Below are 26621 nucleotides of genomic sequence, written 5' to 3'. Positions count from 1 at the left end.
GGTGATTTGATAAATTTACGTGGCGAAAACTATACGATCCGTCTACATTTGAGATTGATACAATGATTATATATAATAAAAGAGCTGATACTTTTCACAACCAACGCACTTTCAATCGTAAAGTTATAGGAAGAGGTTCGAAGTCAAGTACGAATACGCTCACATTAAAAAATAAATTAATTTTAAAATCACTGGGTTTCAAATTACGAGTTTAAATAAAAGTTATGGGTTTGAACGAGGTATTAGCAGTACGAGAAAAGCCCCTTTCTGACGATAGTATATCGAAAAAGGAATACCACAGCTATTCACCATATCAACAATCATTTAAGTCAAATGATGAGATAAGAATAACCATTCAAAATCAAGATTTATATGTACTTCCTAGTGAGAGTTTTCTTAATTTTCAAGGAGTTATTAGCATCTTGGGGGAGGGTAATAGGTTGATAACCCGAGATGTAATTGGGAAATTGCGAAATAATTGTATGGCGTACTTCTTGGATGAAATACGATATGAAATAAATGGTGTTGAGATAGATAGAACAAGATTTGTTGGCGTTACTTCCACATTAAAAAACTTTGTCTCTTTAAGTCATCTTGAGAGCAAGAGACTTTACAATTCTGGATGGAGTGGAGGAGTCAACTTTAACATTTCCCATCACTTCAACTTTTCTGTACCCCTTAAAAATCTAATGGGATTTTGTGAAGATTTCAAAAAAGTCATATTAAATTGTAAACATGAGCTGGTGCTATTAATTACTAAAAACATGAATGATGTATTTGAAGATAATGTATCAAATCAAAAGTTTCAAGTTGATATAACTAATATTATATGGAAAATTCCTCATGTGACACCAAGTGATTCATCAAAAATCAAAATGTATGATATTATAAAAAGTGGGGTAAATCTTCCAATTGCTTTCCGTAGTTGGGATACGTACATTAATCCGAAACTGAGTAATGGAACACATCATGTTTGGAATGTTAAACTAGCTGCTAACCGTGAACGTCCTCGATTTGCATTGATCGTATTTAAAGATAATCATCAATTTGTTACAAATAATTTGAGAAATTTGAAGATTTACCTAAACTCTGAAACATACCCGTACGACGATTTAAATATAGACTTTGATAAGGATCGATTCGCTCACCTATATGAAATGTATTCCAAATTTCAATCTAGCTACTATAATCGAAATGAAACCCCACTGTTAGCGCCTATGGAATACAAAACTAAAGCTCCTATTTTCGTGATAGATTTATCGTACCAAAATGAGACGGTAAAATCAGGACCGATTGATGTTAGGATTTCGACTGAACTTAGTCAACCGCCTAGTGAAACTGTTCAAGTATATTGCGTACTGATACATGATCGTTTAGTTGAATATAACCCGTTGAATGGTCTAGTTCAGCGAATTGTTTAATAATCAACAATGAGGGGGGATACTGCTGCAATTGATATTCAAGGATTTATTGGGAATAACAATAAATTTATTCTAAAAGAAATTGGAGTGGTGTTTAAAAAAGATTCAAAACTAAATTCACATTTTATAATACACTCTCCATATGATTTCACTGAATTGGATAAAAAAACGAGAAAAACAGTTGCTTGGTTAACAAAACAACATCATAAAATTTATTGGAACGATGGCATAAGCTTTTTCAAAGAAGCACAAACGTATCTAAGAGAAATAATAAGGAATAAGGAAATTATTTGTAAAGGTCATGAAAAAAGACTTTTCCTCAAAAAATTTCTAAAAACACGAGATTTAATGAATGTTGAAGAAATCGGATGTCCTGCTTTAAAAACAATAGATGGAAACCAGTTTCCATTTTGCTCACTACATCTGCAGGAGGGTGTCTGTGCACTCAACAATGCTTACAAAATTTTAAATTTTTATGTACCCGAAAATTCTAGTAACTAGATTTCTTCATTCACAGTTTGAGAGTTGAGAGAAGAAGAAGTTTACGAAATGAATAAATCTAATAGCATTCGTAATATTAATTCTTCCTCTTTGATAAATAACATTAATTTATTTATCAATGATTTTCGAAATGTGATTACCAAAGAGGATTTACAATTACTGTTGGAGTCAAGGAACATGTTCATGAACGCTGGAGTAAAGGAGTTTAAAAAAACAACATATGGAGAACATATTAATTTATGTACATTTTCTTATGATAATATAGAAACCTGTGCATGCTTTCATTATGTAAATCAGCAACATAGAGTCAAACAACTAATTTCATCATATAACGAAATTAAAAAATAAAGAAAAAAAAGAAAACTGAACATCTCTCCCCCTTCTTTTAATACAATTTTATTTTCAAGGGTGGGTATGGTATAGCAACAGGTTTCACATTTTTGTTTTCATAAAAGGTGTATAAATGTAATGTGGCATTTAGATGTACCTTCAGTTTAAAATAAACACTCAAACTATTTTCATCGGAGGAGAACACAAACTCAAAATGATCTCGGAGAAAATTGAAGAATTTTTAAAAGAGTATGGAAACGAAATCTTTAAGGAACACGTTACGAAATTGAAGACATTTCAAACATATTTCAAAGACGTGGAAGCCACTCCGGTAGTTCGTTCCAAGTATGGGGAACACCTATCATACTGCGCCTGGGCCTATGACGATTGCAAAGTTGGACCTGACACCTGTAGATGCATGCATGTTGAGAAGAGAGAACAAGATGCCTTAAAATTAATGGATCGATATATTAATTTATTTAAAAGACTTAATAAAAACTAAATTTTGATGAGAATAAACTCTGACTTTTATTTCACATGTATTTTTTTTTTCTCTATTTAAAAGGGTAGGGTGGGTGACACCTTCAAATTATACAACAAAATATATCATTACATGTTTAGCCAAGTTAATTGAATCTACTTTCCACCAATTAAAACACACAAGCAGGCCTGGGTAGACACGAGCCACACACACGATCTTACAAATTCATAGATCAACAGGTAAGCAACAACCCTCGCTAGAAATTTCTTGGCACAAGCTACACACAAGCATAAGAACATTTCCCATCCACCACCACCACACGAGTCGGCCAGGTACAAACCGTTCAGGCACAAGCCACACGATCTCACAAATTCTCACGCATGACAACAGGTAAGCAAGTCTCACAACAACCCTCGCTAGAAATTTCTTGGCACAAGCATGAGAACTCACCCCATCTACCACCACACGATCTCACAAATTCTCACGCATGACAACAGAAACAAAACCGTTACAAGGTATTACACGTTTAGACAAGTTAAATAACCGGGGTGACTTACACACCTGTTATCCTAATTGAATTACATTAACACAAGCCGGATACGCACAATAACTAACCCTAATAAATTCTTATGCATTATGCCTCATCCCTCCCTCCTTCACAAATTCTCACAAATTCCTTATGTCTCATCCCTCCCTCCTTCACAAAATCCCACAAATTCCCATGCTTGAACACACACACCTTATCCCTTTAACCCCTCCCAATCAGTTTCTCACGCTTAACAACACACAAAACTGCACATGATCATGCATGCGTAAAATAATGAGGGGGAGGATCTTACCCTAAACCCCTTCCCCCTAATAATTAATTGATTTTTTATGCTAATTAGGACACCTGCGCCCCCCTCGCGCGCAGTCATGCGTGACTAATGACCCTCCGCACCCCTCGTGCGCAGTCATGCGTGACTAATGACCCCCCCACCCCCTACCAAACTGGCCCAGGACCCGCAATAGTCTTCTACTAACAACGCTTGCTCCGTTGTTCTACACGTGTTCACTTTTTCTGGAAAATTAAAATGAAGTAACGTATGGTGAGGCTTGTTACAAGTAGCACACAGTTGCTCACTTGTGCATCTTTTAAAACTTTGATGCCTCAGACATCTTGTGTAAATATGATTTTTTTTCGCCCAGTCAGTTCTTTCTGCTGGGTTCATGCTTTTAAATTTATAGCACTGAACCAAATAGTGCCCTGGTAATTTACAACACGCACAATTTTCGATATAATTATTGGGCATTGTCATGACCACTTTCTTTACAGGTTTATCTCCCTGTGAAAATGATGATATAGAATTCAGTCTTTGTTCTAAAAATTCCATCACATCAGAAAGTGCCTGAATGTCTTTTGTCTTTTTGACATGACTTTGATACAAATTTAAATATTCTTTATTAAATTTTCGCAGAATTATGTGCGCAAAAACGGCATCGACTTCTTCGGAGAAGTGTGCCTTTAATTTTATAATATATATTGACTCATTAATAGTGTCAATAAACTTTTTAATCTGCTTATCTGAATCCAAATTTAAATTTGGCATATCCATAAGCCTATTCATGTGCTCCGAGAATATTTTTCTTTTATTCTCATACCGCTTGGTCAAAAACTCCCAAGTGGCTTCGTAATTTTCTCCTGCGCCTAGCAATAAGTGAGTAACCACATTCCTGGCTTCTCCTTTTAATGCCGACTTGAGATAATTAAATTTTAGAGAGGGGCTTAAATCCTCTCTTGTGTGGATGAGCTCTGTAAACAGCTCATAAAACAGATCCCATTCTTTGGAATCCCCAAAAAATGTGGGAATCTGAATTTTAGGCAGGGTTGGTAATTCCTCCGCCTTTACCACCATTGATATATCAGCCTGCGTATTAACTCTGCTGAGTCTATTGTTTATCGCAGCTAATATGTTTTGCGTATCAAATTCGATATCGCTAATCTCCTCTTCGAATACAGAACTTTCAAAACAAGCGTTTACCTGTTCTATTAAATTTTGTACTCTTCCGAACAAATACTCAATTTTGTTCTTTCTTATCGTCAGCAAATCCTGACTACTGTCGATGAGAGACGTCGTCTCATCCAAATATTTTCTTAATTTGCCTACCTGAATTCGGAAAGTCTGTGCGATTCCGGAAGCGTTTGAAGTCCCTGGCAACTCAATATTTGTTTCCGCGTTTTTCGACTTGGAAACCGGGGCTGTGGGTACAATCTGTCCCTCTGGCTTATCCTTTACAGATTCTTTATCAAATCTTAATTTGATTTGAGCCAGGACCGTCATTATTACGTCATATTGTTTCGAGTTAAAATACTCATGATCGACAACGCCGATCTTTAATAGCAATGTATGATTTGCTATGAAGAGTTTCTGAAGCTCTTCTAACCTTACTCTGTCTTGTTTGTTTAACCCTATTTTAGCTTCTACCTGCCTAATTTCCAAAATTATTCCGGACTGCGCCTTTAGCAATTCTACAGTTTTGTCGGACATCATTTTTGTATTAATATTTTTAAAACTTAGGTATAAGTATTTTTGTTAAATATATTTATATAGGTAGGTTAGCTTATCTGGATTTTTTGACGATGACGATGACGCTGCTGCTGCTGTTGATGCCGCCGTAGTTGTTGTTGTAGAGATTTCCTGATGCCGCCTGTATCGTCGCTGCGGCTGTAGTTGTTCTTGTAGAGACTTATTTGCTGCCGTGCGGTCTTCCTTCCTTCTGGTATAGGTGTCGGCTTTTAAAGATGATTTGTATATATATATATTTTTATTTATATATATATATATATATTTTTTTATCTTTCACTTTTTTGTTGAACTTATTTTGGTTCACTTTAACAGGCTCCTTGCCTTGTTATTCAAAAAAATGTTTTTTTTTTTTTCACTAATTGTCCAGTCTGACTTTTCTGTCACTTGAACTTTACGAACTCTTTTTTGTTGGATTTACTTTATTTTCACACAGGCTCCTTGCCTTGTTCTTTTTCACTTTTTTATTTAATTGGCACTTAATACCCGTCGCGTTTAAAATATATATTTTTTCTTTTTATTATATTCACGCACTTTATGCTGATGTTTATGGCCTCAAGCACGCCTTACGAATTTTTCGATTTAAAAAAATTGTTAAGCTACCTTTAGTTTTTTCTAACTACAAGGTGCTTTTTTATTAAAACACAAAAGATTCTTTTGTATCTTTTTGTTTATATATTTATTCTCTGTTCCTTACCACGGGTGGGGGGACACAAGAGATATTTATTTTTAGCAGCCTTAATATTTTTAAGGCGCTGGTTTAAAAAATTCTGAACCTCTTACCACAGGGGGGAAAGTTGCAGAGCGGTCGAAGGACCAAAATGTCGAGAGAGGCTGTAAATAAAACGAGCGTCTGACGTTGTTGAGTTGATATTTCAAACTAAATTTATTTCTTAAAATCCTAGCATAGGTAGCTAACATGAGAATGGAAATTACTTATTTCTAGACCCACGGATCGGTATATCTCCGACCGCGGGAAACCTTCTATGGTCTTTATCTTTAACATATGGTGACCACTCGCAGGAGGTCATATAACCCACCAAGCGTTCTAGGTACCTAGCTGAGATAGGTATGCACATTTGCTAGAGTGCCGGACATCTGCATCCCAGACGCAACAATTTGGTGTTGTTTTATTGCTTAAACATAGACAGGCTCTTATCTTTCTGATATTCATATTTGTGTGTTCTTTCTGAACACCTTCCATTTCCTCTAGTGGAGCTCGCCATGGCGGCATCACAAGCAGCCTTGATTCTCGCAGATAATATGCCGGCGCAGGTGTTGGCGTCGCCAGTGATGACGTTGCCATCCATACTGCTTAGGAGTGTATCTGCGTTAAGGGTGTGTACCTTGTACGCAGATTGCCGGAGAGACGGGCTCTGCTGGCTGTGCGTCGTCTGGGTGATAATGGCTGCGTGGTCGCTGTATGTGAGCAAATCCGTGACCTTCCAGTGGCTGGTCCGGCAGAGCTCCGGGCTGGCGAAAGTCAGGTCAATGATTGACTCTCTGCCTGCCTTGCTATAGGTGCATCTAGCTCCATCGTTCAGGAGACAAACGTCTAATGTGGCCAGGGCGTCCAGAAGGATGGTTCCCCGATGAGTCGTTTTCGAGCTCCCCCAGGCGGTGGACCACGCATTGAAGTCCCCAGCGATTAGTACAGGGGATCTTCCGCGGGCGTCTCGGGCGATCTCCTGCAAGATGTCTCTAAAGGCATCTATATGCAAGCTCGGGGCTAGGTAGCAGCTATAGATGGTGGTTGCTTGGACCTTGGCCCTTGCATAGCCAGGTCTCGACGCCCTCTGCGACAGGTGTCCGGGGGACTGCCCGCAGCTCCATATGACTGAACCACCATCCGCACTCTGTTGCCATACTCCCTCTGCCTTTGACTTGTACGGTTCACTCAGTACAGCAATGTCAATTTTCTCCTCGAAAACCGTCTGTGACAGCAGATCTTGGGCAGCTCTGCAGTGGTTTAAGTTAAGCTGTAAAAACTTAACCATTCTGCGTGTTATGGGTGGCCTTCAGGTACTCAGGGCAGATCCTGCTCAGAGTAGCGTGCGCAGCTTCACCCGCGGGTTTGCCTCCTCTGGTGCATAGGATACACCTGGGCTTGCCTTGGCACGTGTAGTGCTTGTGGCCTTCTTCCCCGCATCTGAAGCAGGAGTTTTGTGTGGCCTTGGCTACTGAGTCTGAGGCCCTGCATCTCGTCGAGGTATGCCCATAGCCCATGCATTTGAAGCACCTCCTTAGCTCGGTCTTCTGTCTGATGCGACAGACGACCCATCCGATTCGGATTTTGCCCTTGTCGAGCAGTCTCCGCGCATGATCAGGCCTGAGGCTGACGGTTGCTGTTTGCGTGCCGCCAAACGCCTTCCGCATCCTAGGTGCAGTGTTGCTTGGGATGTCGCAATCCTCTCCGGCAAGCAGAGCCATAGTGACTTCTCCGCCGCTGGTCATCTCGTCCAGGTCGCGAATCTCCACTTGCACAGTTTCCTGCATGACCGCCACCTCTGCTTTATCGGATATGGCCGTCCTGAGTGCTGCCTGCAGCTGCTGTGTGGACGGGTCCTGAGGCTTCTGCATTCTCAATAGAAGTCCGCCATTTGCAGTTCTTCGCAAACCTTGAACATTATCTTTGAGTCCCTGGAGGGAGGGCTCAGTTTTGACCAGCTTCAGCATATCTGCGTACGAGCCTTCGCTGCATTTTATTAAAATAGCGTCGGCGCGCTGCTTCCTGGGCATGACAGCGTTTGGTGCTCGAATCCCTTTGGGTTCGATGCTCTCCGGTCTCGGTTGGGGATTTCTGGGCTTAGGCTTGGCCCTGACCTGTTGCCATGCCGAATTTCCTGGCCCGGTGGTACAAGCCGCTTTGGGGATCGTGGCTGTCAGCGTGGGAGTGGTCTGCTGGCTTACGCTCGAGGTAGAGCCCTTGGTGTGGCCCTCGGCCAGCGCTGCACTGATGTCGACCTGCAGCTTTTTCATCGCCAGCATGGAGTCGATTGTCCCCTGGGTGACGTGGCGGACCACCTTTTTGTTGTTGGTCTTGGTATCCGTGAACTTGGCGATCATCTCGTCTAGCATCTTCCCCAGCTTTTCGGCTAGTGCTGGTGCGCTAGTGTCCACTCTCTGCTTCTTGTGCGCTCCTGACTGGTTCACATCGGGGCTCACGGCATCCCAGCTTCTCTTCGGGGTAGCCGTTTCCTCCTCAGTCTCGCCGAAAACAAACACGGGTCCCTGCACATTTGGCGGTGCCGACACCGGTTGCTTCTCTGGCATGCTCGCGGGAGGCGAGTGTTGCATCTTCTGCTTGTTGCGCTGGAAATTTCTCAGCAGTTCCTCCTCTGCTCTAGCTACCGCTAATGCCTGGGTCTCGTCATCCCGGCCTACAGGCGGTTTCGCTTGGCTCATCGCACCTGCTCCTAGCGGGGTCCCTCGGTGCGCGGGGATTTCCCCCTGCGAATGCCTGATGGGAGTTATACCGCTCCTTCTCGGTCCCCAGAGCCCCTTTTAATTGGCGCCGCCTCAGCGGGGGGGTTGGAAAATGGCGAGTTCCTTGGCCTTGTGCTCTTAGCCCCACCAGAGCCAACTGCGGAATGTGGATGACAATTCCTAAGCCTAATTTAAATTTAAATTCAAATCCAAACCCAAACCTAAACCCAAATTCAAACTTGAAATTCGAAATTCAAAACCTAAAATTCAAAACTTTAAATCCAAAATTCAAAACTTAAAATTTAAAATTCAAGATTAAAACTCAAAATTCAAAATTTGAAATTCAAAATTCAAAACTTAAGGTTCAAAATTTAAAACTTAAAATTAAAATTCGAAATTCAAAACCCAAAATCTAAAATTCAAAATTAAAAATTCAAAATTTAGAATTTAAAATCCAAATTTAAAATTCAAAATCCAAAATTCAAAACTAAAAATTTAGAATTTAAAATTCAAGGTTCAAAATCTAAAGTCCAAGTTCAAATTCAAATTCAAATCCAAATTCAAATCTAAATTTAAATTTAAATTTTGGCTGTGGCGGGAATTTGTCTGCTCGCGTTTTCCAATACTGCGCGGGTGTGCGAAAGCTCGCTGCGCATGCGCTGCACAACGCTATGATCAGCTGATCGTGTGTTGCGCCTAGAAGGAAAAACGCGAGGGAAAAAAGTGGCGTGTGGAAACTATTCCAAGCTGTGAGAGCGTTCGTGGAAAGATCGATGGACAGGAGAGGGTCCCCCCTTGCCCACGGGTTCCAAAGGCGGTTCCAAGTGCCTAAATTCGGGGAGCCCGGATAGCCAGCCGGGGCCGATTCTGGTACGTACCTTTCCCCAGTTGTCTCACAATTAGTAATTGCACCTTTTCTAGGGCCTTTCGAGCTGTCTACACTATTTTTCTTTTGGAGCTCGGAAAAACACGTCTAATCACTGTGAGTAAACAAATTGTGTCTATATGAATCATGTGTTTTTATACATTTGTTCCTTATTACCAACAGTTTGGAACATATACATTGGTGAGTGTATATGAGCACAATATATACATCACACAAGTATATTATTTTTCAATATATCTTTTTATTTGCCAATTTATTATTATGCCTTTTCAATGTTTTCTATATAAGCAAAATATACTTTAAAAGTATATATGTTATATATGAATCATGTGTTTTTATACATTTGTTCCTTTTTACCAACAGTTTGGAACATATACATTGGTGAGTGTATATAGAGCACAATATATACATCACACAAGTATATTATTTTTCAATATATCTTTTTATTTGCCAATTTATTATTATGGCTTTTCATCAATGTTTTCTATATAAGCAAAATATACTTTAAAAGTATATTTGTTATAATGTTTGATATATAACAAATATACTTTTAAAGTGCGGTGGTGAGTGTATATATAGCAAAATATATACATCACACAAAACAAATACAAAAAAAAATAAATCGAATCATCAAGCAAAGGATAAGCTTCAGTGGATCGCAGTATGGCAGCTGCTCAACCACTTACAACACCTTGCCTGTTACAAAAGTCGTTTACAATTGATTCTAGGCTTTGTCATTGTATTAAATAATGCTTTTATATGTAACTAGCGCGGCACCAGGTGATCAAAGATCCTCCTAATTTACTATGTTACAAATTACATTGGCATCACATCCATTGTCGTTTATAAAATAAATTACAAACTTTAAATGGTTTAGAAGCCATACAATGCAAATTGCCCCTTATTTATCATTGCAGTCCAGCACGGATACGACCTTAGAGGCGTTCAGGCATAATCCAACGGACGTAGCGTCATACCACTGTTCGCTCGAACAAGTATTGTGCCATTGGTCCGTACCTGCGGTTCCTCTCGTACTACGCAGGAATGCTGTCGCAACAACGTTTTGTCATTAGTAGGGTAAAACTAACCTGTCTCACGACGGTCTAAACCCAGCTCACGTTCCCTTGCATGGGTGAACAATCCAACGCTTGGTGAATTTTGCTTCACAATGATAGGAAGAGCCGACATCGAAGGATCAAAAAGCGACGTCGCTATGAACGCTTGGCCGCCACAAGCCAGTTATCCCTATGGTAACTTTTCTGACACCTCTTGTTAAAAACTCTTTAAACCAAAAGGATCGATAGGCCGAGCTTTTGCTGTCCCTGTGTGTACTGAACACCGAGATCAAGTCAGCATTTGCCCTTTTGCTCTATGTGTGGTTTCTGTCCGCACTGAGCTGGCCTTGGGACACCTCCGTTATTATTTGACAGATGTACCGCCCCAGTCAAACTCCCTACCTGGCAATGTCCTTGAATTGGATCATACCTGAGTAATTGGAGTTATACCAAATTTTCAAATCAAAAATACATAAATGCATCGTCTCATTAAAGAATTTGTTTGCGATTATATAACAAACTCGTGATACTTTGATCAAGAAGCTTGCATCAAAACCCAATACCATAAGATATAATAAATATATCCGTATAATGGCTAGGAAATGATACACGTTCCATTTAATCAAGTAAGTAAGGAAACAATAAGAGTAGTGGTATTTCATTGTCGATACCAAACCGAAGTCTAATATCTCCCACTTATTCTACACCTCTTATGTCTCCTTACACTGCCAGATTAGAGTCAAGCTCAAAAGGGTCTTCTTTCCCCGCTAATTATTCCAAGCCCGTTCCCTTGGCTGTGGTTTCGCTAGATAGTAGATAGGGACACGAAAGTCAATGTGTTTAACGTGAGCACCTGCCATGTTGGCTCTATCCCACGGTCCCCATGGACAAGGGATTAATTTATGCGTCAATCACCGCCCCCTTGGACTACAGTCCGCGGGATACCAAATAACAGTCAATCTGTTTGGTCATGACTGGCTCCTTGGTGAGGAGGGAGGCCTATCTAACACCTCTTCCGATCTTTGGGTCACGGCACCCGGTTGTATAACGCAACTCCACGCCGAGCCTAGGCTCTGTTCGCATTTGAACGTTAAACCACAGCCACCACGGATCTCCCCGAAGGGCCGCACCATAGCCAGGACGGAAACTAGGTTCCGCGGGCTCTGGCTCCCGTGGTACCAGAAAATAAGGCCTCCGGTCAAGCCTCGTGCCACTAAAGACACTACCATTTTAGATTCCAAACAATCTCGGAATGGTCGCCATAGAAATTGCATAGCTGCTTGGAATAGACGCAAATTAGCCTGGGCTAACTTACAGGTGGTACAGTATACACCAAGCTCATGGACATGGCTTTCTCACTGTTCAGAGCGAGGACTATTCCTTCCTCTTCTGCAATTGCAGCATTTTACTGTTGATCAATGATCAAACCGCAACAAAAGGCGGCCAGCTATGTTCCCAACGATCCTAAAAGGACTTTGCGAAGAGGCAGAGGGTTGACACCGCCTCTGTTTATCCCCAGCGCCCGTGGTACCAGAAAAATCCTCTGGTCAGGTTCGTGCTCCTATTCAAAGCACTCCCAGTTTCAGCTACCATGAAGCCCGGGGACTGGTGGCCCCCAAAGACAACGCAAAATTCACCGAATATCCCCAACAGTCATTCATCTCATTCACCTACATACAATCCTCAATCAAACACATTCTCACGCTACCAACAGACGCCGCCGAGAAAAGGCCACCCTTGCAAACTCATTCAGCATTTCTACTCTTTCCCTTGTGGAGAGCACCTGACTGACATCAAACCCTCCGCCAACATGAGTGACACCCCAGGCTTGAAGGTCTCGAATGTCAGCGTACAATGGACATTCACAAAGAACATGTATTGACGTCTCCTCACTCGCGCCACAAAGGCATTCCCGAGTGTCACTACGCTGAATCCTACTTAGGAAATCATTCAGAGACCCATGACCAGTCAGCAAAAAACCTAAACTAAGGTTGAACCCAAAGTCTTGGCAATTACTGACAAATGAGACATCAGTGATGAATTCAAAAGTTACTCGTCCATTCACACTTGTTCGCCATCTCTCCTGCCATATCGACAAAACACACTCACTCAATAAAACCTTACATTCGCTAAGCCCTAATCTCTCCACATTCCTATCCCCAAGCCATTCATTCTGCGGCAATGGCAACCCCTTTTTGATTTTATAGAGAATGGCTCTGCGCCGAACCTCTAAATCAAGGGGACATGCACCCAACAGCACCTGCATTGCCTCCGTAGAGACAGTACGACACACAGGCAAACAACCTACCATAATCACTCGCTGGCAAGCCAGCACTTTCATTCTGCCCGAAGCAGTCATGACCGTATCAAACCATACAGACGCTCCGTACGCTGCACAGGCAACAAACAGACCGCTATATATGGTTCGCACAGCCCTCCTGCTCAGGCCCCACTCATTTCTCAAAATTCGACGCACTGGCGCAATCAGTCCGAGCAATCTATTTTTGAGACTGGCGATATGAGGTGAGAAGTTCAACCTCTCGCCAATGGTAATACCCAAATATTTCACATATGTTGCATATTTTAAGGTAACATCACCCAACCTAACAATTGGATGCCGTCTCGGAGACAATTTGCCCTTGAGCAGCATCACAACCGTCTTGTCCATCGCAAGACTGACACCAACACCATTGCCCCAAGCTTGTACAATCTGCATATACTCGCTGGCAAATGTCTCAATCTCAGATCGCGTACGTCCCTCAACCAAAATAAGCAAATCGTCAGCATAAGCGCAACATTTACACACTTGTTCGAGCTGCCTCAGCAAGGTATCCATCATGAGATTCCAAATAAATGGACCGCAAATGGAACCCTGGGGACAGCCGCGAACCACATTCATGCTCACACTTTCATTCTGCCCTACAATACACGCCTTTCTGCCAGAGAAATAACTCTTCCAAAGAGCTAAATCCCGACAGCCACATTCTTCCAATCTTTCAATCACACTTGCCCATCTCAGGTAATCAAACGCGCCCTTAAAATCCACAAATATGCCCAGGATATAATGGGAGTTGCTAGACACAACAGTGTCTTTGACAAACCTCCATGCATCCTCTACACATCTGCCCTGCCTAAATCCATACTGCCTCTCAGACATACTTGCATTCACTCTTTCCTGAAGCCGTTCCACCAACACCCTCTCCAGAACTTTTCCAAGAAAAGGAATAAGGCTGATGCCCCGAAAAGACCTCGGATTACTCCGAATCTTATCGGGTGACTTCAGGAGAACAACCACTCTTGCACACTTCCATTCATCTGGGAAAACACTTTCACTCACACACTTTGCATACATTTCATACATATAATCCGGAATGGCCTTCCATACACTCTTACACACATCCCCAGTGAAACCATCCATACCAGGTGCTTTCTTCGAGGGTAATCTCGAGAAAGCCCACTCCAATTCACTCGCCAGAAGGGGATCAGCAACAATAACTACACTAGGCAGTTCTCGCCGCTGATCCTCTCTGGGAAAGAATTCACTCATCAAGACTTTCACACAGTCCCTCCATTCTGTAAGCAAGTTGCCGTCAACCTGAAGAGCACTAACATCCGTTTTGCGACCTTTTCCTCTCACAATTTTATATACACGACCCCAAGGGTCATTTTTGTTACGCTCCAAAAATGAACGCCACTCACTCTCTTTCACACTCACAAGCATTCTTTTGTACTCAGCCAAGGCTCGACTAAGTTCAACCCTGAGATGCGCCACATTTTCACCATTGGTAGATCTGGCTCTTTGGAATCGCTTCCTTAAGAACCTAACGGCCCGTCGCTTTACTGTAAGCTCGTGAGTCCACCACTTCACACTCCTGCGACTCCCTACATGGGGTCTTTCAAACACGCAATCATTCGCTCTACTCACCCAGTCGTTTACACATGCAATCTGTTCATTCACACTCTTAGCAGTAAAAATGCTAAGCGGTACCTCAGAGGCCGCCTCTCGCACAAATACCCCATGCTGCCTCCAATTGGGCCGAGTAATGCGCCAACGATTATACCCATCATTTACACTTGGGGCTATGGAGTGGTTCATCACAATCTGGATAGGATTGTGGTCACTCACCCCATGACCCCCCAAAACACACCATCTAAAATCATACATTCTCATTGCCGCCTCATTCACAAAAGTAACATCAATGTCACTTTTCCCCCTTGGACCGTCGAATGTGTACCACTCACTGGGTTCATTCACGACCTGAACATTCTGGGACGCAGCCCACTCAGCTAGCTCCTCACCCCGAGTGAAGTTCGAATATCCAGACGCATGTCCAGATATCTTGCTGAACCACATCGGAGAAGAAGCATTCGCATCAGTACCGAGAATGACAGGATCGCTACTCGCCAGTAGTAGCACCGCATCCATGTACGCAATGTACGGCCGAAGGGGTTCCCCAAACCTACAATACACACTCACCATAAAAATCCTGCCAAACCTACCATTCACACTAACACATACACCCCAATCCGTAGAATTCACTAAAGTGCACTCCAGGCTGGGATCATTCACCACAACTGCTGCCTGGCATCCGCTATCTACGAAAACTCGCATTGATGCTGGCAATCCCCGAATACAACCATTGGTTGTATACGGCTCTTGCACTAGAGCCACCGCACAGTTCCTTTCACTCAGCATTTGACCCACCTCACACATAACTGCATATGATCTCTGACAATTAATCTGAATGAATAAACTATTCATATTAATGTCTAGCATTCACCCGATCGACCATTGCACTGTATAAGGGGCAGGCCACTGACATCATGAGATGCCCAGATGGTGCTCCCTTGAAGGCACAATTTCGGCAGTTCAACGAGTTTCCACACCTATTTGACCTGTGGCCCCCTTCACCGCATCGACGGCAAACCTCCTTAGCAGCGTTGCAGTCAGCGACCTTATGGTCAAAACCCAGGCAGCGGAAGCATCCGACCACAGGGTCAAAGCTTCTGACTCTAAACGAAAACCACTTGACGTAGCAGCGTTCGACATTAAGGAGAAGCTGCATAGCCTCAGCTGCTCCCTCCAGAATGACATTTATAACTCCATCAGAGACTTCCCACGGCTTGCTGACAATACGCACACCCTTAACAAATTCATTGTGAGTCATTTTTTCTTTCAAGTTGTTTTCATACAACTCTTTCATAAGTTCATCTGAACTAATTCGCCGGTGTACTCCCTGAATGACAACCTTAGGCCCTAATTTCTCATTCACCGCCACATTCAACCCGACTTCAGCAAACTTTGAGTTGTCTGCAATCTTTTTCCGCTCGGCCAAAGACGGAGTGCGTATCAATACGCCACCATCCCGCATGGGCTTCACCTCATGCACCCGCACACCAAGAGACGGTCCAACCTCCCTTACCACCTTCTCGACCACGTCCTTCGCAGCAACGCCAGCATTTTTGCTGCGCACTACTACGGACCAGGTGTCAACTGGCCTCGGACCAGGAGGCGTCGGCAAACCAACCACTGGACCCCTTTGCGGCGGAACCGACGGAACAGCCGCTTGCACCCTAGTTGCACCTACTGGCGCAGAGTGACCCGCCTCCAACCGGCCCTTGAGTCGCTCATTCTCCGCAATCAGCGAAAATATTAGCAACTCAAAACGATTACTTAGTTTTACCACGTCACCAACCTTCGCTGCGGGAAGTCCAGCCTCAAGAGCTAGCTCGATTAACCCCTGGCTAACCTCCTTCATTTCTGCCACTTCTTTTATCTTGTGCATCTTTGTCTCGACTTGGGGTACAGCACGAGCTTCTGAAACCGACTCAGATACCTGCACAGGAACCGGCACAGAAACCGGCAGAACAGCCTCCCCAGCCTCATCCTCACTCGTGTTTGACGAGCTGCTGCTATCGCTTTCGGTTTCCTGCACTTGCTTTCGAGTGCCACTTCCCCTATCGTTAATTGCCTTAGCAACCTTCCCCTTGTTTGCCATCCCCTTGGTATCAGCCTTCTTTCTACTCACCTCATCAGAGTCCGATAAAGCTTCGCTCTCGTCGTTTACCGCCATTGGTTTGGTAACGTCACGAGTACGTTTATTCGCCTTAGTCGGCGGCATGTCTAAAAACCGCCAAACGACAAAGTCTCAAATACGCTAACTACCGGCGTATATACACAAGTAGAAAATGTTTTTACACAAATTGCGCCACCTACCGACGTTTCGACGCACACACGCTTTAGCCGGTGACTAGTAGATAGGGACAGTAGGAATCTCGTTAATCCATTCATGCGCGTCACTAATTAGATGACGAGGCATTTGGCTACCTTAAGAGAGTCATAGTTACTCCCGCCGTTGACCCGCGCTTACTTGAATTTCTTCACTTTGACATTCAGAGCACTGGGCAGAAATCACATTGTGTCAACACCCGCTAGGGCCATCACAATGCTTTGTTTTAATTAGACAGTCGGATTCCCCAAGTCCGTGCCAGTTCTGAATTGATTGTTAATTGATAATCGTTATAATTAATAAGAACTAATTGGTTTGACCCAACTAGTATTCTTAAAAATTTTAGCAAGAAAGTTCCACAATTGGCTACGTAACTAAACTATCCGGGGAACAAGTAACCACCATAAATGATAGAAACTCTATTTACCCAGAACGAGCACATAAACCATGTTATTGTTTCCCAATCAAGCCCGACTATCTCAATCTTCAGAGCCAATCCTTATCCCGAAGTTACGGATCTAATTTGCCGACTTCCCTTACCTACATTATTCTATCGACTAGAGACTCTTCACCTTGGAGACCAGCTGCGGATATTGGTACGGCCTGTTGAGAAGTTTGCGTATCCCCACCATAAATTTTCAAGGTCCGAGGAGAAAATATCGACACAACAGTATATGTCATGCTCTTCTAGCCCATCTACCATATCTCTCTGCGAAAGACTTCCATGGTAGTACGGCTATAAAACAGAAAAGAAAACTCTTCCGATATCTCTCGACGGCTTCTTTATGGTCGTTCCTGTTGCCAGGATGAGCACGAGGCCCATATTTAATAACAAACGGATACTCAACAGGTTACGGAATTGGAACCGTATTCCCTTTCGTTCAAAATTATTCAAGTATATTATTTGCCAACGTTTTTATATAGTCATTTATTACTTGAAAATTTTCGGTAATTTTTTTCAACCACTGTTCACACGAAACCCTTCTCCACTTCAGTCCTCCAAGGTCTCATTCGATTATTTGCTACTACCACCAAGATCTGTACCAATGGCAGCTCCATGCAGGCTTACGCCAAACACTTCTACGCATACCATTGTACCTTCCTACTCACTAAAGTTTCAAAATTTATATTACAAGTAATATAAATCATCTACTTTAGCGGTAATGTATAGGTATACAACTTAAGCGCCATCCATTTTAAGGGCTAGTTGCTTCGGCAGGTGAGTTGTTACACACTCCTTAGCGGATTTCGACTTCCATGATCACCGTCCTGCTGTTTTAAGCAACCAACGCCTTTCATGGTATCTGCATGAGTTGTTAATTTGGGCACCGTAACATTACGTTTGGTTCATCCCACAGCGCCAGTTCTGCTTACCAAAAGTGGCCCACTGGGCACATTATATCATAACCTTAAACTTCATATCAAGAAAGTTAAGGTTCTTACCCATTTAAAGTTTGAGAATAGGTTAAGATCGTTTCGACCCTAAGGCCTCTAATCATTCGCTTTACCAGATAAGATTATTTTATATAACATTAAAATGCACCAGCTATCCTGAGGGAAACTTCGGAAGGAACCAGCTACTAGATGGTTCGATTGGTCTTTCGCCCCTATACTCAATTCTGACAATCGATTTGCACGTCAGAACTGTTTCGGTCTTCCATCAGGGTTTCCCCTGACTTCAACCTGATCAAGTATAGTTCACCATCTTTCGGGTCACAGCATATCTGCTCAAGGTACGTTCCAGTTAGAGGCATAAATAATATAAATATTATTATACATAACTATATAGAACGCCCCGGGATTGTGTTAATTAACTATAAATAGTTAAAAAACTAATCCCATTATTAGTCAAGTTAATTACGCTATTAGGTTTATATCCCAATAACTTGCACATATGTTAGACTCCTTGGTCCGTGTTTCAAGACGGGTCCCGAAGGTATCCTGAATCTTTCGCATTGTTAATCGTACAAGTGCATATAATAAACACAAAAATCAATGATAATCATGCCATTATATAATTCCGAAAAATTAACGCACTGTAGTCATATAAATCTATCAGCACTTTATCAAATTAATGACATTTATTCTATGTTAAAATGCAAGCATAATAATTTGAATAAACTATAAGCCATATTTTATGATAAATAATGGTATGCTAATAGATTACAATGTCCTTATATGGAAAAAATGCACACTATTATCATAATATTTATTAAATATTACAATTCTAATGATGAATTTTCCATAACGGATATTCAGGTTCATCGGGCTTAACCTCTAAGCAGTTTCACGTACTGTTTAACTCTCTATTCAGAGTTCTTTTCAACTTTCCCTCACGGTACTTGTTTACTATCGGTCTCATGGTTATATTTAGTTTTAGATGGAGTTTACCACCCACTTAGTGCTGCACTATCAAGCAACACGACTCTTTGGAAACATCATCTAGTAATCATTAACGTTATACGGGCCTGGCACCCTCTATGGGTAAATGGCCTCATTTAAGAAGGACTTAAATCGTTAATTTCTCATACTAGAATATTGACGCTCCATACACTGCATCTCACATTTGCCATATAGACAAAGTGACTTAGTGCTGAACTGATTTCTTTTCGCTCGCCGCTACTAAGAAAATCCTTGTTAGTTTCTTTTCCTCCCCTAATTAATATGCTTAAATTCAGGGGGTAGTCCCATATGAGTTGAGGTTGTATAAAACATTTGTTTGCATTAATTCTTTTTATATAGAAATAACATTACATTTTAAATTTGCCATTTATTGACAAACCCAACGAAGAATAATAACATTTACAACGGTTTTTCAATTTTTTCATTATTAATAAGAGACAATCCTAGATGAAAAATATTTTCATATTTTTTATGCTAGACATTTCTCAGTATTATTTGATTTAAAAAAAGAAAATATTTCTCTTCGTTTTCACATTCAAATATTTACAACAATGTGAGAATAATGTTTTTCATATAATTTTTAATATTATGAATATAAAAATTTAAAAATTATTATATCCAATAATATACCATGTGCTTATAAAATTCATACAATGAAATTTATGAACAACTTATTTTGCATAGTCTTACAACCCTCAACCATATGTAGTCCAAGCAGCACTTTAAAATTAATTAAAGTACATAACAGCATGGACTGCGATATGCGTTCAAAATGTCGATGTTCATGTGTCCTGCAGTTCACACGATGACGCACAGTTTGCTGCGTTCTTCATCGACCCATGAGCCGAGTGATCCACCGCTTAGAGTTTTAATAATTTGGTTTATATATATCATCAGAAATGTTTTTATTGAAAGAAATTAAAAATACACCATTTTACTGGCATATATCAATTCCTTCAATAAATTTAACATTGTTATTTTTTTTTTTTTTAAATCCAAAATAAATGTTGCGAAAAGTCTTAGTTTCATATAAACAATATACATATCTGTAGTTTTAATCATTTTTATAATATAAGCCTTTTTGGTTTCGATATAATATATTGGTGTAATTTTATATAAAACATTAACCTGAATAACCAGGTACAACATTATGCATTTCAGATTGTTGCATTAACCAATGTATGCGCATAATAATAATGAACAATACATTACGCAACGCCTGTATATTATGGTCCATATACACGCAAATTTTTTATTTTCCATTAATTGATTTTTATTATTCATTTAACATTCAGCTTTGCTTGGTTGCTGTTTACAATGTTAATTTTTTTTCTTTGGCAATTTCATTAATATTATTAATAATATTATATATTAACGGTAAGGAAAATTATATACTATAATGATCCTTCCGCAGGTTCACCTACGGAAACCTTGTTACGACTTTTACTTCCTCTAAATAATCAAGTTCGGTCAACTTTTGCGAAACAACCGTAACACACAAGGCGTCACAGTGATCACGTCCGGAGACCTCACTAAATAATTCAATCGGTAGTAGCGACGGGCGGTGTGTACAAAGGGCAGGGACGTAATCAATGCGAGTTAATGACTCACACTTACTGGGAATTCCAAGTTCATGTGAACAGTTTCAGTTCACAATCCCAAGCATGAAAGTGGTTCAGCGGTTTACCCGGACCTCTCGGTCTAGGAAATACACGTTGATACTTTCATTGTAGCGCGCGTGCAGCCCAGGACATCTAAGGGCATCACAGACCTGTTATTGCTCAATCTCATTATTGCTAGACGCAATTTGTCCATTTAAGAAGCTAGTGTCCTTATAATGGGACAAACCAACAGGTACGGCTCCACTTATATAAACACATTCAAACACAATATACATTTTACTGCAACCATGAATGAAGGCTATATAAGCTTCAACACCATAATCCTGAAGATATCTATTTAATATATTTGAGTCTCGTTCGTTATCGGAATTAACCAGACAAATCACTCCACGAACTAAGAACGGCCATGCACCACCACCCATAGATTCGAGAAAGAGCTATCAATCTGTCTTACACACTTATGTTCGGACCTGGTAAGTTTTCCCGTGTTGAGTCAAATTAAGCCGCAGGCTCCACTCCTGGTGGTGCCCTTCCGTCAATTCCTTTAAGTTTCAGCTTTGCAACCATACTTCCCCCGGAGCCCAAAAGCTTTGGTTTCCCGGGAAGCGACTGAGAGAGCCATAAAAGTAGCTACACCCAATTGCTAGCTGGCATCGTTTATGGTTAGAACTAGGGCGGTATCTGATCGCCTTCGAACCTCTAACTTTCGTTCTTGATTAATGAAAACATCTTTGGCAAATGCTTTCGCTTAAGTTCGTCTTACGACGGTCCAAGAATTTCACCTCTCGCGTCGTAATACTAATGCCCCCAAACTGCTTCTATTAATCATTACCTCTTGATCTGAAAACCAATGAAAGCAGAACAGAGGTCTTATTTCATTATCCCATGCACAGAATATTCAGGCATTTGAAGCCTGCTTTAAGCACTCTAATTTGTTCAAAGTAATTGTACCGGCCCACAATAACACTCATTTAAGAGCACTAATGCAGGTTTTTAAATAGGAGGAACATATGAAAAAATACAAGTATTTTAACATACATAAGAACTCCACCGGTAATACGCTTACATACATAAAGGTATAGTACTAACCACAATTGTAAGTTGTACTACCCGTATGAAGCACAAGTTCAACTACGAACGTTTTAACCGCAACAACTTTAATATACGCTATTGGAGCTGGAATTACCGCGGCTGCTGGCACCAGACTTGCCCTCCAATTGGTCCTTGTTAAAGGATTTAAAGTGTACTCATTCCAATTACAGGGCCTCGGATATGAGTCCTGTATTGTTATTTTTCGTCACTACCTCCCCGAGCTGGGAGTGGGTAATTTACGCGCCTGCTGCCTTCCTTAGATGTGGTAGCCGTTTCTCAGGCTCCCTCTCCGGAATCGAACCATGATTCCCCGTTACCCGTTGCAACCATGGTAGTCCTAGATACTACCATCAAAAGTTGATAGGGCAGACATTTGAAAGATCTGTCGTCGGTACAAGACCATACGATCTGCATGTTATCTAGAGTTCAACCAAAGTAACGATCTTGCGATCGCTTGGTTTTAGCCTAATAAAAGCACATGTCCCATAAGGTTCATGTTTTAATTGCATGTATTAGCTCTAGAATTACCACAGTTATCCAAGTAACTGTTAACGATCTAAGGAACCATAACTGATATAATGAGCCTTTTGCGGTTTCACTTTTAATTAATGTGTACTTAGACATGCATGGCTTAATCTTTGAGACAAGCATATAACTACTGGCAGGATCAACCAGAATAATGTTTTTTTTATTTCATATTTCTTTCATATTAGTGAATAGAAATTAGCAATATAAATATTTGTATACAGATTTTAACATATATATTTTTCTTTTTCTCATCGAATACGGCCATAATTATATAGCAATCGTATTCGCAGCATTTGTATTCATATAAATTTATGTTTTTAATTTTAATACATTTTTTATATATGCATATATTTCATTCAAAAATATCATTTTATTTCCAACATACATAATTGTATCACCCATACAATTTTGTTTAATCAATATTAATATTGAAATTAAATCATTTGCAATTTGATAATAAATTTAAAATTTATTATTTTCGTAAAAGCATTTCTCATGGTAATATATTAATATAAAACCAAGAACATATGAAAAAGTTACATATAAAAATGAAACTTAAATCATATTGTGATATGTGAATACAATAATACTAAAAATTAATATTAATGCAACACATTTTTTGTGGTAGGATCAAATATAATATAAATTATATCTGCCTACCGCCATAATTTAACGATAATAATTGGAAACTAGAATTGTTATTCAATTTTGGCCTTTGTTTCAACTCTATTATCTTTTTATAATAAATATATATCGCACTAAGCCAAAAATCTAAGAAACTTAGATAACAAATTTTATAACGATATTATTTATGATTTAAACCATTTAATATTAGTATAATCAAAAATATATGAAATCACATAACATTTTGTATTATACTTGATGGACAACCACTGCCCATCTTATATAGGTTTTTTGCACCGATGTCTTGAAAACGGGTATTTATAACTGCATTTTCCACCCACCGTATAGTTTCCCTATATAAATAGAGAAAATTATTTAATATGGTACTGAAATGCACAAACATATAAAATGTTTGCATATTTCATATAATACCATCAATATTTCATATTATTGAACAAAATATATATATATATATTTTTTTTTTTTTTTTCGAGCTGGGTGTTTTTATTTAAAACTGTCCTTCCCGGACAATCATTAAATTTTGTAATTTTACTTAACAATAATTTTTTTTTTCAGTTTCAGGGTGGTTTCTGTGCGGCTAGTCCCAGGGGAGGTCCAGAGGATGGGTCCTCATCAGCCTCCTAGTCCGTTCGCTGTTGTCCAGTAAGTTGATTGCCAAATTGTTGGGGTGATCGTGAAGCCTCTGCATGTACCGTCTGCTGCTCTGCTTGATCTCGTCTTCTACCCAGGGGAAGTTGAGAACTTCATGGATTGTGGCGTTGTCGTGTAGGGGGTGCGCACTGGTAGCGGTGCGACGTGCTTTGTTCTCGAAGGTCTGGATAATTTGCAGATTGTAATGTGACGCGGTGCCCCACAATTGGATGCCATAAGTCCAAATTGGTCTGATGATTGCCTTGTATATCAGGATCTTTGACGACGTCGGAAGCTTCGATCTTCTGCCCATTAGCCAGTAGAGTTCCCTGACGCGGTCCTCAGCCTGGCGACGCTTTTTCAACAGGTGCGGTCTCCAGGTTAATCTTCTGTCCAGCGTGAAACCGAGATATTTCGGAGTGGCTACCTCTGGTATCGGATCATCGTTGAGACTAACTGAAGGGCAGTTGCCGCGGCGGGTGGAAAAGGTAGTGGCGGAGGACTTATCGCTATTGACAGCAATATTCCACTTTTTGTGCCATGTGTTGAGAAGATCGAGTTGCTCTTGCATTATCTGGGAGGCCTCTGCTGGGGTGTCTCCTACCGTGAGAAAAGCGGTATCATCGGCATATGTGGCTGCCATTAAGTTGGGGCTAAGTAGAACCGGGAGGTCAGCCGTGTATGCGTTATATAGTAGCGGCCCGAGAACGCTTCCTTGGGGGACCCCAGCACGTATATATTTAACGCTTGAGCGTGCTTCTCCACATTTGACGACAAACCTTCGGCCCTCCAGGAATGACGAGGAACTTGAAATATGGCTGAGGCAGTCCGTTTCTGAGCTTTAGAAGGAGTCCAGGGTGCCAGACCCGATCAAAAGCTTGCTTTACATCCAACATAACCGCAAGGCAATATTTTTTGTTTTCGAAGGCGTCTAATATATATTGCACTACTCTATGCCCTTGTTCTGGTGTCCCGTGGCAGCGCCTGAAGCCAAACTGGTGATCGGGGATCAGACCAGCCTCGTCCATCACCGGCAATACTCTGTTCAGAAATACTCTTTCGAGGATTTTGGAGAGTACTGGCAGTAAGCTAATCGGTCGATAGGAGGCAAGATAAGCTTCCGGTTTGCCCGGCTTGGGGATCATAACTACTTCGGCACGTTTCCATGATGATGGAAAGTGCCCCATTTGCAAGCATTTATTTATTATCGACGTGATTAGTGTCTTGCTTACGGGTGGAAGAAGTTTTAATGCAATTGCATTGATGCCATCATGACCTGGTGCCTTGTAGTTACCCAATGCAGCTAATAGCTCGGAGATCTCCCCTTGCGTGACTTGGGGAATCGGCTCGGAGTCATCGAGCGGTTCTGCCAGGAGCCGGTCCGTTTCCATTGCGTCATCGAGAGTACAGCGATTAATTGGCGTGAAAACCCCCTCCAGATGCTCCGCGAATGCGTTGGCTCTCTCAACCTCAGTTCTGCACCATGAGTTGTCCAGTTTTTTTATGGGAGGAATCCTCTTTATTGGCCTCTTTATGCGCTTAGTGACATTCCATAGATTGTGGTGAGGGTCACCCGGTTCAAGCTGCCCTACGAAGCTGTCAAGGGCCTCCTTCCTTAGACTAGCCAACGTTTCTTTAAGCTCCTTGGTGGCTCTGTTAAGAGCGGTCTTGTCTCTAGGGTTTCTAGAGAGAAACCATACTCGTCGAAGGCGCCTTTTCTCATTCTTAAGCTCGTTCACCCGCGGATTCCAGAAGTGGACGTCCCTGCTGGTGTCTCTCGGTTGGATTGAAAGCCTTGGCGCAGCATATGCCGCTGCCTCCTGGATTTGGGTGGTGAGATTCTCAACGGCCGCTTCGATGTCTTCCGGTGAATCCAGCGGTGGGTTGCAGGCAGTGGAGCTATTTAGCCAGTGATGAAATTTGCTGATGTCGGACGTTTTATAGATCAGCTTTTTACGGGCAGATCTCAACATGGCTGAAGCGTAAACGGAGACGGCGATCGCGCTGTGGTCTGACAGTAGATCCTCAACCTCTCTAGCCTCAATTCTTGCCGGGTCCAAGCCACCAGAGATTGCAATGTCCAGAACGTCCGGTATTTTGGCGGGGTCGGTGGGCCAGTAGGTCGGCGCACCAGTTCCGTGGCAATTGAGGTTGCGGGAGAGAACCTGCCTGCACAACGCTTGTCCTTTTGGATTACAGACCCTGGACCCCCACCAGGTGTGCTTGGCATTAAAGTCCCCACCAATTACAAACTTTGGGCCCAAGCTGTCAAGAAGCATGCTAAAGTCCTCATCCGTGGCCCTGTGTCTGGGAGGACAATAGGCAGCGGCTACTGTGATATCTCCGTGGGTGGTGTTTACGGTGATTCGGGCACATTGGACCCAGTCCTCTTGAATGGGTGGTTGGATGTCAAATTTTATGCTGCTGCGGATAAGGATGGCCGCCCCGCCGCGGGCTGTACCATTGGGGTGGTTGGCGAATATAAGGTCATAGCCTCTTAAAGTGAGATAAGATCTGTCGGAAAAGTGGGTTTCGGAGATAAGTAAAATATCGGCTTGGTTGGTCTTGCAGTATAGCTCGACCTCGGGCCTGTTGTTAATCAGGCCGTTTGCGTTCCAAATGGTAATGTCTAATCCCGTTTGCATAAGGACTTGCAAACGGTTGCCATCATTTGAGTCATTTGGCTCATTACTCTCTCCATCATTCTCTCGAACATAGCTTCCATCCTAGTCATCATCGCTTCCATCATAGTGTCGGTATTAGCCTGTTGTTGTGGGAGGATGTTAGTCCCATTTATTCCCTGTTTA

The 26621-nt window shown here is 41.6% G+C and overlaps 2 non-coding genes and 1 pseudogene across 2 annotated transcripts; all 3 read right to left on the bottom strand.

The window, feature by feature from the left end:
* Positions 1 to 16879: 16879 nt before the first annotated feature.
* Positions 16880 to 19599, bottom strand: LOC121502291 (large subunit ribosomal RNA; annotated as a pseudogene).
* Positions 19600 to 19986: 387 nt separating this feature from the next.
* Positions 19987 to 20165, bottom strand: LOC121502155 (5.8S ribosomal RNA). The gene has a single exon (XR_005990841.1). It is a non-coding gene; the product is annotated as a 5.8S ribosomal RNA (ribosomal RNA).
* Positions 20166 to 20694: 529 nt separating this feature from the next.
* Positions 20695 to 22689, bottom strand: LOC121502816 (small subunit ribosomal RNA). Its single transcript, XR_005991083.2, has one exon. It is a non-coding gene; the product is annotated as a small subunit ribosomal RNA (ribosomal RNA).
* Positions 22690 to 26621: the final 3932 nt, after the last annotated feature.

Source organism: Drosophila kikkawai, chromosome X, assembly GCF_030179895.1.
Source record: "Drosophila kikkawai strain 14028-0561.14 chromosome X, DkikHiC1v2, whole genome shotgun sequence".
In the NCBI taxonomy this organism is placed as follows: Eukaryota; Metazoa; Arthropoda; class Insecta; order Diptera; family Drosophilidae; genus Drosophila; species Drosophila kikkawai.
This window is presented reverse-complemented; position numbering and strand designations above follow the sequence as displayed.